Source organism: Myotis brandtii, unplaced genomic scaffold (assembly GCF_000412655.1).
Source record: "Myotis brandtii unplaced genomic scaffold, ASM41265v1 scaffold478, whole genome shotgun sequence".
Classification (NCBI taxonomy): domain Eukaryota; kingdom Metazoa; phylum Chordata; class Mammalia; order Chiroptera; family Vespertilionidae; genus Myotis; species Myotis brandtii.
In genome coordinates, this window is record NW_005368264.1 from 1,258,742 (window position 1) to 1,277,012 (window position 18,271).

The window sequence follows — 18,271 nt, forward strand, 5'->3', positions numbered from 1 at the left end:
CATCCCCCTGTTGTCCATGTCCATTGGTTTGGCTTATATGCGTGTATACAAGTCCTTCGGTTGATCTCTTCCCCTTACCCACTCCCTCCCCTACTTTCCTTCTGGGGATTGATAGCCTGATCGCTGTTTCTCAGTCTTTGGATCTGTCCCTTTTCATCAGTCTATGTTGTTCTCTATAATCCACAAATGAGTGAGATCATGAGGTATTTATCTTTCTCTGACTGGCTTATTTCACTTAGCATAATGCTCTCCAGTTCCATCCATGCTGTTGCAAAAGGCAAGAGTTCCTTCTTTTTTACCGCAGCATAGTATAATCGTTGTACTGTTGATATTTGGCTCTGTTGACTAATGAGTTTGCCGACCACTGAGCCAGAGGAATGAGTTATTAATTAATATTTATTAATTTAATATGCATGTGTTGAGTACTTTCTCAATCAATAAGCTCAGTGAAGACAGAGTATGGTCACTGTGACTCCAGTGATGAAGCAGACACTCAGCGGTGACTGACTGAGTGGCTGGTTATGACACGTACAACATTGAGTGCCAGGAACATCATTGTCCCACAGGCCAGCACGGCCCAGAGGAGATCAGCTTAAAATAATGAACTTGCTCCACGTGGGACATTTTTTAATAACATTTTAATATTGTCCCCAATGTGATGAAAATAACATTTTGCCATAATTGCCTGAAAACTGATGTGGAATAGCTATTTCTCCCAAACTCTCAGATAAATCAAATAAGCACGAAATCAGGAAAAGCAACAGAAAAGTAGTCATTGCAAACAATTGAACTAAAAGGAATGCACTGCCTTTGAAAACTCTCAGAACATAAATCCTGAACCATTAAAATAGGTTTTACTAAATACAGGCAAGGCACTTCACTCTTGCAGCTCTCTTTGAGGATGGAAATATATTGAAGCTCATCCAGTCATGAAGTTTTATAAAAGAGGCAACAGGATTATCTTTCTTTCTTTTCTTTCCCTTTCTTTCTTCCTTTCTTTCTTTCTTTCCTTTCTTTCTTTCTTTCTTTCTTTCTTTCTTTCTTTCTCTCTCTCTCTCTCTCTCTCTCTCTCTCTCTCTCTCTCTCTCTTTCTCTCTCTTTCTCTTTCTCTCCGGGTGTTTTGGTACTTTCTCTTTCTGATATCCCCACCCCATAAATATTTAATGTTGCCAATTTCCTATAATGTAAATGCATTATTAGAACAACATGACAGCCACATGTACAGAAAGTTTGGCAGGGCTGTGTAAATAGGAGAGGAATTCTTTGAACAAGAAAGCTGGATTCCCCAATAGACTTTTTTTTTATAAATTGACTTTAGCGAGGGAGAAAGGGGTGGGGGGAGAGAGAGAGAGAGAGAGAGAGAGAAAGAGGACAGGGATAGACGAATTAGTTGCTTTCCTTAGGCACTCCAACTGGGGATCGAACCGCAACCTAGATATGTGCCCTGACTGGGAATCAAACCCCCAACCTTCCAGTGCACTGGATGATGCTCTAACCAACTGAGCCAAATGGGCCAGGGTCCCCAATAGACTTTTTAAAAAATGTTTCTCAAATTTTAGTTCATTTACTACTATCTTCTTGATTTTTGTTACATTTTTTGTCACTATTTTATTATTATATACACAACAAACAAAACTGGATTAATTATTAACAGCTTTCTTTTTTTTCTGTCTTCTGGGAAATTCTTTTTTTTTTTTTTATTGTCTAAAGTTTTACGTAAGTCTCCTTTTTCCCCAACTGACTGCCCCGCCCCCGCCAGCCATTCCCACCCCAATAGACTTTAATGATAAATAGAAGGGGACGGAATCTCTCCACTTTCATATCAACATCTGATACATTTTCTTCCCGACAAAGCTGCATTCTAAGGTTCAGGAAGGGCATGCCCAGTTCTAATCCTTATCTTTTCTTTTTTAATTCTTTATTGTTGAAAGTATTACATATGTCTCCTTTTCCCCTCATTGTCATCTCCCAGCCTGCCCCCACCCCCCAGACCCCAGTCCCAGCCTACCTCCATTGGTTATGTGTCCATTGGTTATGCTTATATGGATACAAGTTCTTTGGTTGATCTCTTACTTTCACCCCACCACCCACCCACCCTCTCCTGCCTTCCCTCTGAGGTTTGACAGTCTGTTTGATGATTCTATGTCTCTGGATCAATTTTGTTCATCAGTTTATGTTGTTCATTATATTCCACAAGTGAATGACATTATGTGCCAATCCTTATCTTAAAGAAGGGAGTCTTTGCCCTAGTGGAGGGTGTGATACAACTGACTTCTTGTCCATTTGGTAAAGGAGATGGAATCTTAGTAAGATTATGTGTTGCTATATTGCAGCAAGGCAGTGGCTTACCATGACCCTGCTCAGAATTCAGAGACGCCATCAAATAGTTCCAGAGTGAAAAAACTCAAGTGTAACACATAATGGTAAAGAATTTTTTTAAACATTGAGCACAGCTGCTTAGCCAAAGTCTTGACATATTAGTTCCTTTCACTACTTCTTACTTCTCCTTATCCTTTGTCAAATTTACAAAGTGTAAATATTTATTTTCAAGCTTTTTAAAAAAACACACACTTTTATTCTCTTTTGTACCTGAAAAGTGAAGAGGTGGTGAAGGGAGCACATTTATGGTTAATGCCTGATTATTATTATTGCTAGGTAGTAGGACAAGCAGGTAATGTCCTAAGTGTTGAAGTTCAATGGGAACACAAGAGAGGAAATAGCCATGAACCTTTAAGACTAGACTGCTCTTTTAACTATATTGATTTATGGAGCACTGAGCCTTCTAACACTCCTGGTCTCTTACAGATATTTTGTCTTACAAAACAATGACTTCCCCTACTTCTCTCATTTCTTTCCCCAGGTAAAGCCATTCTCTTTTGTAGGTTCCCTTTAATTCTCCTGACACATACGTATATAGAACTTTTACTAAATTATCCTCAATTAACCCATTTGAGTGTGCAGTATCCTATCAGGACTTTGATATATCCATCATTTTTTCTTCGTTTTGTTCAGGAATTTGGAGGGAAATCACTATAACTGTAATCATATGTATCATATACCTTACAATTCTGTGGGCTGACATTGGTTAACATTTACCATTTACCATTGATAAGTTATGAAAAAAGTGGGGAACAGAAAAAATATCAGACTAAAAAAATATGTTTTTATTGATTTCAGAGAGAGGGATAGAAACATCAATGGTGAGAGAGAAGCACTGACGGGCTGCCTCCCGAACGCCCCCGACTGGGGATCGAGCCTGCAAGCCAGGCATGGGCCCTGACGGGGACTGGAACCATACGTCAACACTCAACTGCTGAGCCCTATCAGCTGGACAAAACTATCTGATTTTAAATTCAAGTTATTATTAAACACCAATACTTTGTAGGTCAGGCACAGCATGACCATACTTTATTTCCATATTTTCTACAAAAGTGAGAGGCATCACATATTGACTTGGCTTTCCTTTTTGCTTCCTATTAGTGAATCACTTTCACTCCCACATTATTGTTGGCCAAGCCCCATGATTCAGATGAAGGCCTAGTGCTGGTTGTAACTGAACATATTGTGGCAAAAGAGAAGAGCTCGGTTAAGCCAAGAATACCTAAGACGCTGGGAGGAAGAGCTTTGCCTGGAGTGAGTTACAAATTTAGAATTAAAACTCATCTTCAACTTGTCTGGGTGTCAAAGAGCTCTTATAGACATTCCCAGGCTTTGCATTTTCAGCTCTTATTATAACTATTGATGTGCCTAAAAGTCATTAACATTTTAATTAGACAGTTTATATTTCACCTAAGCCATATTTAATTGTTTTCAGGCAGAGTAAAAAAAAATACATGTATCCCATGGAAGATTTGACATATTCTTTAAAAACTGAAACTTAAACCACTGCAATGTGGTAGGTTTTCTCTTCATTTTCCACCTACCATGCTGTCAGACAATTTTATACAACAGTGTGAGCTGAGAGAGGAGGCATGCATACAGTGAAATGCCTTCACACTAAGAAATAGCCTTTCAGTAGCAATGCTTCTATTCAGGTCTTCATGATGCTGAAATCATCAGGTTTTGTGTTTCAGAGGATAACAGAACATTAGTGCAGCTATGGACCATTCTATGCCAAAAACCATTTTGATGTTGGTTCCCTGTTGGGTAGAATTCACGTATTTCATTTTATTTCCTTTGTAACAATAGCATACATTTACAGTTTCATGTACATCGCTTAGTCTCTATGGAAAATACTTTCAGTGACAGTAAAATTCAATGTCATGTTTCTTGCTACAGCTTTTCTCCCTGGTTGTTCTGGCACAAGCCTTATGAGCATGTCAATGTTATTAATGCATTTTTGAAAGGAAAGGAAATTTTTGTTAGAAGTAAGCCAAATCAAAACCAAATAACAACAACAAAACACACACACACACACACACACACACACACACACACACACACGGTAGAATGTCAACATTGTTTATGAAAAAGATCTGCTAGCCGAGCCCTTCTATCATCAATGACTTGCTGATATAGATTTCTGCATGTGTTTGTTTCAGTCTGACATAGACAGAAAGAGAAGGTGTATGGAAGTCCCCTTAGCAGGCAACTTACATAACATTGTCTTTCTGTCTATGTCATACTAAAAAGGACAAGATGAGCCCCATGGTAAACACTGAGTATCAGGTCATGTGATCTAATGCAGAGAGTGCAGAAATGCTCCAATGCAACTCTTATTTATCCCAAGCCATGACATTTACGTTGACATATCTACTTTCTTGTACCAGAACTTTAGAGAAAATGGCAGACCATTTTAATTTCTCTTTTGAAAGATGTTGAAATTTCAAACTGTCTGGAAGGAAGTTATCTTTTTTAAAATTGCTCAGAACTTCACGGCGATTCTTCGCCACCCAAAATGTTTCTCCTGGAAAAGCTTTTCTTCCTCTATGTTCTCATTCTTTGAAACAAAACAAAACTTGATTTTGGTTCCCAATTAATGGCCAACTTTTTATATGATATTGAGAAAACAATTTGGTTTAATTTGTTTTGTGTCTAAAATAGCAAATGATTTGGAAAGCTATAATGAAAAACAAATGTAAAAAAATTAAAGCAAAAAAAAGCCTATAATTTTTAAATAAATCTTCTAGATCTAAAATCCAAAAGGATTTCCTCAACTATTTTTAATGCCACATCTTTTCTAGTAAATGGATACACAAAACATTATTTAAATTTTATTTTTTCTAACTTTAACACCAATGTTTTTCACTTTTGAACATGGACTGACCCCTTTGGGTAGATGATCAGGGAGTTTCCAGATGATTTTTACCACTTTACCACTTACAGGGTACTGGGTAGCTGGAGGAGGAATCTAGCAACATGAAAAGTTAAAAGAATTCTGTTCTACAATGTTGGAGAGTTGGCTTCCATCCTTGACTATGTCTATAATTATGTCATTATGACCAAATGAAATCTCTGGATCTCTGTGTCTTCATCTATTAAGTAAAACATAGGCAGAAGACCTGAATACAGTAGACACTTCTTCAAAGAGGACATAGTAATGGTCAAGAGACATATGAAAAAAATGTTCAAAGTCTCTAATAATCAGAGAAATGCAAATTAAAATGACAATGAAGTACCACCTCACACCTACCAGAATGGCTATCACCAGCAAATTAATAAATAACAAGTGCTGGCGAGGATGTGGAGAAAAAAGAACCCTAGTACACTGTTGGTGGGAATTCAGACTGTATAACCACTGGGAAAACTGTAGAGTTTCCTCAAAAAATTAAAAATAGAACTGCCATTTGACCCAGTGGTCCCACTTCTAGGAATATATCCTAAGAAGCCTGAAACACCAATCAGAAAGAATGTATACACTCCTATGTTCATAGCAGCATTATTTATAATAGCTAAGATCTGGAAACAGCCCAAGTGCCCATCAGTAGATGAGTGGATAAAAAGCTGTGATACACTTATCCCATGGAATACTACGCTGCAGTAAAAAAGAAGGATCACTTACCCCTTGAGACAGCATGGAGGGACCTTTATGCTTAGCGAAATAAGCCAGTCAAGTATCACATCATCTCACTCTTATATGATATTTAAAGAACAAAATAAACTGATAAACAAAATAGATCAGAGACACAGAAGCATACCACAGACTGATGAATCTCAATCTCAGAGGGAAGGGGAGGGAATTAATCAAAGAACATATATGCATTTATGCAACCCATGGACACAGACAATAGGGCAGTGAAGGCCTCAGGAGGGTGCAAGAGCAGGGAGAGAGAAAAAAGGGAGACATTTGTAATACCTTCAACAACAAAGATAAGTTAAAACTATATTAAAATAAATTAAAATTCAATATTTTCTGTGGTAGTAGAAATAGCCTCAATTTGTGGAAAATATTTTCTCCCTCCCGTTTGTGGGTCATATTTTCCTGCTTCTTTCCATGCCTAGTGATTTTATATTGGATGGTCTACACTGCAATGTGTTATGTTGTGGAGGATCTAGATGTTATTGTCTTCACTTAGAAAGTGTTGATGTTTGGGGGGCATGCATTAAAGTTACTTGTGAAACAAGGTGATCATTTAAGGCTAGTTAGTGTTAAGCCTTTTAAGGTTAGGTCTACTTTAGTCCCAGTACTAAGATATGTGCCTATTGGGGTACCTACTGAATGTCTCAGGTTTTCAGTAAAGTCTCCCCATTCTGGCTGCTCAGAAAGCCAATGTCTCCCAACCATGAATGAGTTCTGGACAATGTTCAGTTTACAGCTCCCTGGTAGTTCTTTGCCTTGCCGTGTGGAGTTTCACCACTGTACATGCACACCTTAGTTAGTATTCACCCACAAATTAGAGCAAAGTCCTATGAAGATTTCTAGAGCTCCTTATTTAATATAATTCTCTTCTCTCGGTTGCTCTCACCCACCAATTCCAGCTGCCGCGGGCTCCCAGACACTATCAGTATTGTTGAGCTTAGTCTGTGGTGGTGCCTTTAAAACGTATAATAAGAAAAAGAAACACTCCAGATTTCTGTTTTTGACTAACAACATTCCCTGATAATATGCTCACTGACATTCCTCCCTAGAGACACCAAGTTTAACGGGACAGGCTGCACAGTGTGCAGGACATTCCGTTTTTATGGAAGGTCCAAGTCATGTTCCCGGGCAGACACGTGGCTCTGCATTGCACCTGCCCTGCCAGTGAGAAGGTGGCGAACTTTGTGCGTTCCGTGGGCTGCCGTCAACCTCAGGAGCCCTGGTGTGGCTTCCGTCAGCTCTCGCAATCCTCCGCTGGGCCTGTTTGCACGTTCCCTTTGGCAACTTTCTCTCCTGACTCACATTGACCTCCTTCTGCCCTGAAACAAGGAGGGGCTCAGCGCCTGGGCTCCTGCTGTGAACACGTGGGGAGGAAGCAGTGACAGGCATCCGAAGGCCCAGCTCGCAGCCTCCCTGCAGGCCAGTTCCAGTTCCCAGCATCTTGGCCTTGTGTCTTCCGTAGATATCATTGTAATCTCACCGGGAAAGACGGTGCAAAGCAGTTTCTCGTGAAGAGCCTGAACAATCAGCAGGTTTCCTGACGCTTCCTTGGGCCTTCAGAGTATGTGTTTGGTTCCTAGCCTGGCATTTGACACACTTTCATTCCACAGATCTAATAACCGGTGCCAGGATGCTGTGCAAAACATCAATATTTTGTTATCTTATGCATTCGCTCCTCCCTCTGGCCGAGCCTTCTGAAGGGCTCAGCTAGCTCCCCAGCTGTTCCAGCTAAGCTGTCAAACCACCGTGGCTTGAATAAACAAAGGCCGTTTCCCCTTTAAAAAGTGCTTTTTTTTGGGTGGGGGGTGGGGGGGAGATGTGACAAATAAGGTTAGTTAAAATCAATAACCTTATTTTCCTCTTTATTTATTCCATATGTTTGACAGAAGAATAGGAAGTTGGTTGGTCTTGGGATGTGAATTCACAAAATCACAACCGTCCTCTCCTTTAACAAGTGACTCCCAAGCGCACTTCACTGCCTTCTTCTGGAGGCTCGTGCTCCAACTCGCACAGAGGCCGGCCAGCAAGCAGCTGACGAGGAGGGAGGTTTCCAAAAGAGCAATCTCTGCCCAACTCCCAACAAATAGCCTGTGAAGTGTGTCCAGACCAAGGCTGCCAAGGAAGGTCGTTGCCAGCTAGCTGTGGTCCCTTGGTGTGCAGGGTTCTCAAGGTCTCTCCCTCACAGCTGGCTACATGCACAGTGGAACCTCTGAATATTCCAGGGCAGTCTGGGCATCCACAGGCTGGGGTAGGGAATAGCAACAGGGAGGAGAGGGGAAGAAGTAAAACAACGGAAAAGCACAGGAAATTCAGATTCACTGGAAAGGATTCAGAGATGTGACAACTTCTCCCTGGGGCATAAAATCAAGCAAGGTTGGCCGTGTTTGAGACACATGTAGGCTGCAAATGAGCACAAGTGAAGGAGTCTGGAGGTTAGTCTTGTGGAAGGATGTAAGCTGAGAGCCTTTAGGTGGATCTGGGGTGAACAGGAAAGGGAAACAATACAAAGAAGACAAGCAAATGGAAAAAGGAATTGAAAGTGCTTGGGGGTTCCTTTGGATACAGAGTTTGAGAGGGCTGAGTCAAAAATAGATTTAGGCAACAGGCAATTCTGGTTTTACTGGACTCTCCTCTAATTTAGGTTCTGGAATATATAAATGAAAGTTTGTAGAGATTTGTCTAAGAACTCTAGAACTTTGAGTTTAGAGCAGTGGTTCTCAACCTGTGGGTCGCGACACCTTTGGCAGTCGAACGACCTTTTCACAGGGGTCGCCTAAGACCATCCTGCATATCAGATATTTACATTACGATTCATAACAGTAGCAACATTACAGTTATGAAGTAGCAATGAAAATAATTTTATGGTTGGGTCACAACATGAGGAACTGTATTTAAAGGGCCAGAAGGTTGAGAACCACTGGTTTAGAGCAAGTTAATATACTTTTCATGTAGACTGTTGTAATATAATATTTTTTATTGATTTCAGAGAGAAGAAGGGAGATGGAGAGATAGAAACATCAATGATGAGAGAGAATCAATGATAGGCTGCCTCCTGCATGCCACCTCCTGGGGATCAAGCCTGCAACCGGGCATGTGCCCTGACTGGAATCAAACTGTGACCTCCTGGTTCATAGGTTGACACTCAACCACTGAGCCACACCAGCTGGGCTAGTATAATATTATAGTTAACATTCCTAAGAAACCTAATGTTATAATAACATTGGAGGGAGGGGGATACGGACTATGGAGTTTCCCATTCTTGAACTAGCTTATATTTCTAAAGCATTTACTATTGCCTTTCCATTAATCTGCATATGTACTTCATTTTTCCCTATCCAGTTCAGATCCCATAATTATTAGTCTAATTCAGTGGTTCTCAACTTTCCTAATGCCGCGACCTTTTAATACAGTTCCTCATGTTGTGGTGACCCCCAACCATAAAATTATTTTCGTTGCTACTTCATAACTGTAATTTTGCTACTGTTATGAATCTTAATGTCAATATCTGATATGCAGGATGGTCTTAGGCGACCCCTGTGAAAAGGTCGTTCGACTGCCAAAGGTGTCGCGACCCACAGTTATATATGTTTTCCGATGGTCTTAGGCGACCCCTGTGAAAGGGTTGTTCCACCTCCAAAGGGGTCGCAACCCACAGGTTGAGAACCGCTGGTCTAATTGCTCCTCTTCATACACTCCTAATTCTGCTTCTTCTCTCTTCCATCATCACTCTTGCTGTCAAACCCCCATCTTGGTTAAATGCAACTGTCTGTGTTCCCTGTATCTGTGGCTGAACAGTTCAAGGTGGCGGAAGGAACAGAGCCATGCGCAGTGCCCGGGCATTATCCGGCAACACCACAGTTTCCTTAGCCTGTGCCTCCTCCCACTCTTCAAGACCACTTTCCACACCATCTCTTCTCCAACCTCCAACGTTCCTTTCCTCCAAAACACACTGGTGCCTTTTCTTCCCATTGCATTAATAAAAGAGAGCTAAGCAGAATTGATTTTCCTCCTTTTTTTACCACCAAAATTTACAAAACTATACACATCTATACCAGTGCACTTTACCTGCTCTCCTAACCATGGACGAATAATTCAGGCTTCCATCTATGGCTAATGCATTATTTGTACACATGGTACTATTCTTGTACTCAAGGGGTTTGCTCCTGGAGTTATTCCTCTCTGCTTCTGTACCATCAAATTTTCTCTCTATTATATTTTTTTCAGCAGTCACCAGACATGCTGTACTGTATCTCAGTCTAAACAAAACCAAACAAAACCAAAAAGCTTGACCCCATATGCCCTTTCAGCTACTATCCTATTTCTCTGCTCTACTATTTGACCCTGGTGCTAAAACTGGTTCTTTTTTTAAAGACAGTGTGATAACAATGGTAAATCTTTTAAAAAAAAATTTTGATTTCAGAGAAGAAGAGAGAGGGAGAGAGAGAGATAGAAACATCAATGATAAGAGAGAATCATTGATTGGCTGCCTCCTGTACCCCACAAAGCAGATGAAGCCTGCAACCCAGGCATGTGCCCTGACCCAGAATCGAACTGTGACCTCCTGGCTCATAGGTTGACGTTCAACCACTAAGCCATGCTGGCTGGGCCTAAAACTGGTTCTTAATCCTCTTTCTCTAATTTCTCACTTCATATGGCTTCTGGACTCATTTCAATTAGGACTTTATTTTCAATAGAAATCTTATTTTCAGGATTATTAATGAATATCATGTTGCAAATCCCAATTGTCTAGTCTCAGTCATCTTATTTGAATTCTTAATAGCATTTGATAGAATTGACTGCTATTTTAGGAACATTTCTTAAAATGCACCATCTTTACTAGGGGACCCTATTGATTTAGTGCTTCTAATTCTCAGTCCTCAAAAATCTTCTTGATCTGAACAAGGGATCCTCTCTAGTCCCTGCCAGCCGATGACTCCCACATTTCTATCTCTAGTTCTGATCACGCCCATGAGCCTTAGACTCAGATATGTAACTGCCTATATGATACCTCCACCTACATAGGTATTAAGCACTTTAAGCTTAACATTTTGAAAAATAAATTCTCTGCATTTCATAAAATGCTCTTTCCATTTTCCTCATCTTGGAAAATGATTCCACATTCACCCTGCTGCTCAGACCCCCCAGTTGGGATTTAGCCTCTTTGTCTCACACCTAATTTATTGGCCAAACCAGCCAGCTGTACTTCCAAAGTATATCCCAAGTCCAGTCCCTCTCACCATCTCCATGACTACCACTAGAAGCCACTCTGAGTGGATTTGCAAGCAGCATACTCTAGGGAGCTGGCTGATTACAGGAGGTTATGTTTTTCTAATTTTATTTTCAAGACTGTAACCATCTATTTATTCTAGTCTCATTTCTGCTTCAAGTTAAATGATAGCTTCAGAGTGGATTACTGGTGAACATTTAGATGGGGGGTTGGTAGGTGGGTGGGGAGAGATGCATAGATGCATAACCCATAGACACAGACAATAGTGTGGTAAAGACCTGGGGGTGGGGAGGGGAGGGGGTCGGTTGGGGGGAGGGATAGGGACATCTATAATACTTGCAACAATAAAGATAAATAAAAAAAAACACACAACAAAACAAACAAAAAAGAAAGAAAGTATAAAACTATTAAGAGCACATCTTAGCTAATCAGGGCTTTCAGGCGTTAAGAGGGGGAGGTAAGCAATGCTTCCCCACCACATTGTAAGGATCTAAACTGATGGGATATGTTTTAGTGGTTAGGAATTAATATTGTTGTTGTTTGGTAGGAAAATGGTCTTAAGGTCCAACGGTGGGAGATTCAAGCAACAGAGTTTCCGGTTTTGTGCCTGCCAGGTAGAAAAGTCACCGATCCTTTGAGTGTTTTCCTTTCTATGCACTGGGAACAGCAGCGACCCCTGATCACACCCAACTGTTGTGCAGAAAGGTGGTGAATGTGTGTGGAAATGAGCTGTGCTTTTTAAAGGAAAGAAGACATTTTAAAGCCTCAATTTCCTGAAACACAACTCAAGGTAGCCCAGCTACTTATTTATTTACATTACCTTTTTCTTTGTTTCATTTTTAAAAAATTATACAATAAATATAAAAAATACTTTATAGTAGCAAAAAATAAACTTGGGTTGAAAACTAAAGGAAGTCTTCAGTCACTTACTAACACTCCTGCAGTCTAGGCTACAGGGGTGGGCCCGTTCTGACATCGCTACTGCTAATTGTCACTCTGGCTGGTTGCTCAGTGGTTAGAGTGTCAGCCCATGGACTGAGGGTCTGGGGTTTGATTCCTGTCAAGGGCATGTACCTCAGTTGCAGGCTCCATCCCTGGCCCTGGTCGGGTACGTGCGGGAGGCAACCAATCAATGTGTCTCTCTCACATCAATGTTTCTCTCTCTGTGTCTCTCCCTCTCCCCTCCACTCTTTCTAAGAAATATCAGTGGAGAGAATATCCTCAGGTGAGGATTAACAAAGCAAAACAAAAAACGCTGCTAATTGTCCACACGTGGCGCATGTTTGCTGTGGGCCAGCCTGTGGCAAGTCAGAAATCTCTTTCTTAAAAGCACCTTCAGGTGTAGCATTTATGTCCTCCAAAGGTTCTCCCCTTACTGCAGTGAAAATTGGTGCCCAATGTGATACATTATAGATATTTTCAGCTTCAAAGACTTGAAGCAAAGTGGACTAATGGGTGAACTCTTAGTTAATAGAAAAAAAATTAAAAGCAACATGTAATTATTCCCTAAGAATTCTGATGAGTTGAAATTTAGGAGGTTTTAATTTTACTTCTGCATTGGTGTATATAGATCATCTGGAAATTTCCAGAATATTAAGTGCTCTTAGTTAAAGCTGAGTATTATTGATGTTTCACAGATTACCAAGGAGAAAGTGTTAAGCGTTGATCATTTCTGCATTAGTGACAAACTTCTAACCTAGTCAAGTCCTACTTAATGTATTTATTGAGTTACTTTGACAAAGCAGATGAAGCCTGCAACCCAGGCATGTGCCCTGACCCAGAATCGAACTGTGACCTCCTGGCTCATAGGTTGACGTTCAACCACTAAGCCATGCTGGCTGGGCCTAAAACTGGTTCTTAATCCTCTTTCTCTAATTTCTCACTTCATATGGCTTCTGGACTCATTTCAATTAGGACTTTATTTTCAATAGAAATCTTATTTTCAGGATTATTAATGAATATCATGTTGCAAATCCCAATTGTCTAGTCTCAGTCATCTTATTTGAATTCTTAATAGCATTTGATAGAATTGACTGCTATTTTAGGAACATTTCTTAAAATGCACCATCTTTACTAGGGGACCCTATTGATTTAGTGCTTCTAATTCTCAGTCCTCAAAAATCTTCTTGATCTGAACAAGGGATCCTCTCTAGTCCCTGCCAGCCGATGACTCCCACATTTCTATCTCTAGTTCTGATCACGCCCATGAGCCTTAGACTCAGATATGTAACTGCCTATATGATACCTCCACCTACATAGGTATTAAGCACTTTAAGCTTAACATTTTGAAAAATAAATTCTCTGCATTTCATAAAATGCTCTTTCCATTTTCCTCATCTTGGAAAATGATTCCACATTCACCCTGCTGCTCAGACCCCCCAGTTGGGATTTAGCCTCTTTGTCTCACACCTAATTTATTGGCCAAACCAGCCAGCTGTACTTCCAAAGTATATCCCAAGTCCAGTCCCTCTCACCATCTCCATGACTACCACTAGAAGCCACTCTGAGTGGATTTGCAAGCAGCATACTCTAGGGAGCTGGCTGATTACAGGAGGTTATGTTTTTCTAATTTTATTTTCAAGACTGTAACCATCTATTTATTCTAGTCTCATTTCTGCTTCAAGTTAAATGATAGCTTCAGAGTGGATTACTGGTGAACATTTAGATGGGGGGTTGGTAGGTGGGTGGGGAGAGATGCATAGATGCATAACCCATAGACACAGACAATAGTGTGGTAAAGACCTGGGGGTGGGGAAGAGAGGGGGTCGGTTGGGGGGAGGGATAGGGACATCTATAATACTTGCAACAATAAAGATAAATAAAAAAAAACACACAACAAAACAAACAAAAAAGAAAGAAAGTATAAAACTATTAAGAGCACATCTTAGCTAATCAGGGCTTTCAGGCGTTAAGAGGGGGAGGTAAGCAATGCTTCCCCACCACATTGTAAGGATCTAAACTGATGGGATATGTTTTAGTGGTTAGGAATTAATATTGTTGTTGTTTGGTAGGAAAATGGTCTTAAGGTCCAACGGTGGGAGATTCAAGCAACAGAGTTTCCGGTTTTGTGCCTGCCAGGTAGAAAAGTCACCGATCCTTTGAGTGTTTTCCTTTCTATGCACTGGGAACAGCAGCGACCCCTGATCACACCCAACTGTTGTGCAGAAAGGTGGTGAATGTGTGTGGAAATGAGCTGTGCTTTTTAAAGGAAAGAAGACATTTTAAAGCCTCAATTTCCTGAAACACAACTCAAGGTAGCCCAGCTACTTATTTATTTACATTACCTTTTTCTTTGTTTCATTTTTAAAAAATTATACAATAAATATAAAAAATACTTTATAGTAGCAAAAAATAAACTTGGGTTGAAAACTAAAGGAAGTCTTCAGTCACTTACTAACACTCCTGCAGTCTAGGCTACAGGGGTGGGCCCGTTCTGACATCGCTACTGCTAATTGTCACTCTGGCTGGTTGCTCAGTGGTTAGAGTGTCAGCCCATGGACTGAGGGTCTGGGGTTTGATTCCTGTCAAGGGCATGTACCTCAGTTGCAGGCTCCATCCCTGGCCCTGGTCGGGTACGTGCGGGAGGCAACCAATCAATGTGTCTCTCTCACATCAATGTTTCTCTCTCTGTGTCTCTCCCTCTCCCCTCCACTCTTTCTAAGAAATATCAGTGGAGAGAATATCCTCAGGTGAGGATTAACAAAGCAAAACAAAAAACGCTGCTAATTGTCCACACGTGGCGCATGTTTGCTGTGGGCCAGCCTGTGGCAAGTCAGAAATCTCTTTCTTAAAAGCACCTTCAGGTGTAGCATTTATGTCCTCCAAAGGTTCTCCCCTTACTGCAGTGAAAATTGGTGCCCAATGTGATACATTATAGATATTTTCAGCTTCAAAGACTTGAAGCAAAGTGGACTAATGGGTGAACTCTTAGTTAATAGAAAAAAAATTAAAAGCAACATGTAATTATTCCCTAAGAATTCTGATGAGTTGAAATTTAGGAGGTTTTAATTTTACTTCTGCATTGGTGTATATAGATCATCTGGAAATTTCCAGAATATTAAGTGCTCTTAGTTAAAGCTGAGTATTATTGATGTTTCACAGATTACCAAGGAGAAAGTGTTAAGCGTTGATCATTTCTGCATTAGTGACAAACTTCTAACCTAGTCAAGTCCTACTTAATGTATTTATTGAGTTACTTTGCACTTAGTCTCACACTTTAGTTTTTGCATTTTTACTCTGCATATTGGCTGATTTTACAAAAAGTTACATAAATAGGAATAGTCACAACCAGTCTGAACTTCTACCTTTCATTTCCCAATATGAAGCGTTTTGCTTTTGCTGTATAAGGAAATGATCTCCTTGGCCATTCTTAGCTGCTCTTGCCTCATTTTAATGGGCTGTGTGCTTTTCTAAATGTATAAATCAATCTGCTGTCTTTTGTCACAGGCTCTTACTCAATGATGTTTTATCTTGTCTGTCGACTTACTTTGTCATGTATTTCCTACACCACAACCTGATATGAAATAACACTTTATTTCCATCTTTCCCATGTTGCTATTTGAAATTTATACTGTGCCTACTTTCAAAGAAGCTTAAACTATACTAAAGCAGACTATTAGAGATTTAAAAATTAAGTGCCATATGCAATCCTTATATAAATGCAATATTTTATCACAATTGGAGAATAAAATTGTTCCCACTTTTGACACTAATTTTGGCTTTATGACATCCAACAGCTAAGTCATAAAAGGAAACATGATGGATTTTTTACCTCCCTAGTCAGAAAACGCGGCATCCCAGATCATCAAGTGGGATTTACCTTTTTTTTGGTTCAGTTGGCAAAAAAGAATATTAAGCTGGTGAAGGTTTATTATAATGAAAAATATATATGAAGGGCTGAAATGTGATGTGATGTGACATAGCAAGACAACTGTCCCAGTAACGATCTCAGGTAGCGCCCAGCTATGGACTCAGTCTCCTTATCAGTCCCTTCAGCAGTCCCACCCCCATGCTCTGCCTAGGCATGTACACATGTGTGATTAGCCTCTTCTTGCCTCCTTTCTCTCTCCACTTCCTCCCACTGCTCCTGTTTCTACCTTCGGAGGCCCCTGCTTACCGGCTTCTGTCTGAGACTGACTTATACTTCTGACTCAGTCCCTTTTGTCCCATTTAAATGTTGTGATTTGACTAATTGGCCAGTATGAGCACAGAGCATCACTGGTAGGTTTCTCACCCAATATCTCAGAGAGCCTGCTGGCTTTCCTCGTGTCTGCTCTAGAGAGAGCTGCCTTTGAGTCCAGTATTAATGCTCAATGCAATTACTTGTGGCCCAGTTTGCAGCCTCACATAACTTAAATCTACGTCTTTTGTTACTAGGTAAGAAACTCTAGAGCTTTATTGACTGGGTTCAGATCCCAGTCTGCCATTAACTGTGTAACCTTACCCTCTTTTTGCCTCAGTTTCTTCATCTGTAAATATAAGTGTATTAATAGTATCTATAGAATAGGGTCATTATCAGGATCAAATTAGTTAAATGTGCAAAACCCTATGGCAGATGAATGTTGCATAGTAAGCACCACATTATAATTACAAAAAGCAGCAGCAGCATTTAGCATTCAGACCATGATAGATGAACAGTACACTTACCCCAATAACTTCTAGGAGGAACGTCACCCCTGGAGCTTACACACAGGCGCGGCAGAGACTCTTGTAGCCTGCTCAGATCTCAGGAACCATTTTTGCTGCTTTGATATTCCCGACTTCTGGCTGTTGCAGGTGTTGCTACTAGCAATCTTTTCTGGAGGGCTTTCTGGGCAGCTAGACCCATCACTCCTAGGTTATCTGAGTGCTACAGCATTTAGCATTCAGACCGTGATAGATGCACAGTATGCTCACCCCAATAACTTCTAGGAGGAACGTCACCCCTGGAGCTTACACACAGGCGCGGCAGAGGCTCTTGTAGCCTGCTCAGATCTCAGGAATCATTTTTGCTGCTTTGATATTCCCGACTTCTAGCTGTTACAGGTATTGCTACTAGCAGTCTTTTCTGGAGGGCTTTGGGGGAAGCTAGACCCATCACTCCTAGGTTATCTGAGTGCTACACGCCTTCCCCTTGGAATGGCCATATCCAATGGGGTACAAAAGCCCAGTGCCCTCACCTCTAGGCAGAACAAACTCTGTGGTTTGTTCTCCGACACTCGGCTTCACCTGAAATCACCTCCTTGCTGATTTGCTTTTCTTCACTGTCTTGTTTCCCTCACTCCCATAAAAGGTTTCCCTGAGAGTATTTTCTCAGTAAATCACTTGCACACAGATCCCCATCTCTGCTTCTACAGAACCTGACTCAAGAGAATGGCTAACGTAATAGACCCTGTCTTCATTTGTGATTTTTATATAAGTCCCTTTATTCAATGTAAAATGTAGTATCAATTCTTTTTTTAAATTTAAATTCTTTATTGTTTAAAGTATTATATATGTCTTCTTTTCCCCCCATTGACCCATCGCCGGCCGTTCCCACCCCTAGCACATGCCCTCGACCCCACTACTGTCTGTGTCCATTGGTTATCTTCATATGCATGCATACTAGTACAAGTCCTTTGGTTGATCTCTTAATCCCCCCTCCCCTGCCTTCCTCTGAGGTTGGACAGTCTGTTCAATGCTTTTTATGTCTCTGGATTATTTTTGTTTATCAGTTTATGTTGTTCATTATATTCTTTCCCCCCATTGACCCATCGCCGGCCGTTCCCACCCCTAGCACATGCCCTCGACCCCACTACTGTCTGTGTCCATTGGTTATCTTCATATGCATGCATACTAGTACAAGTCCTTTGGTTGATCTCTTAATCCCCCCTCCCCTGCCTTCCTCTGAGGTTGGACAGTCTGTTCAATGCTTTTTATGTCTCTGGATTATTTTTGTTTATCAGTTTATGTTGTTCATTATATTCCACAAATGAGTGAGCTCATGTGATATTTATCTTTCTCTGACTGGCTTATTGCTTAGCATAATGCTCTCCAGGTCCATCCAT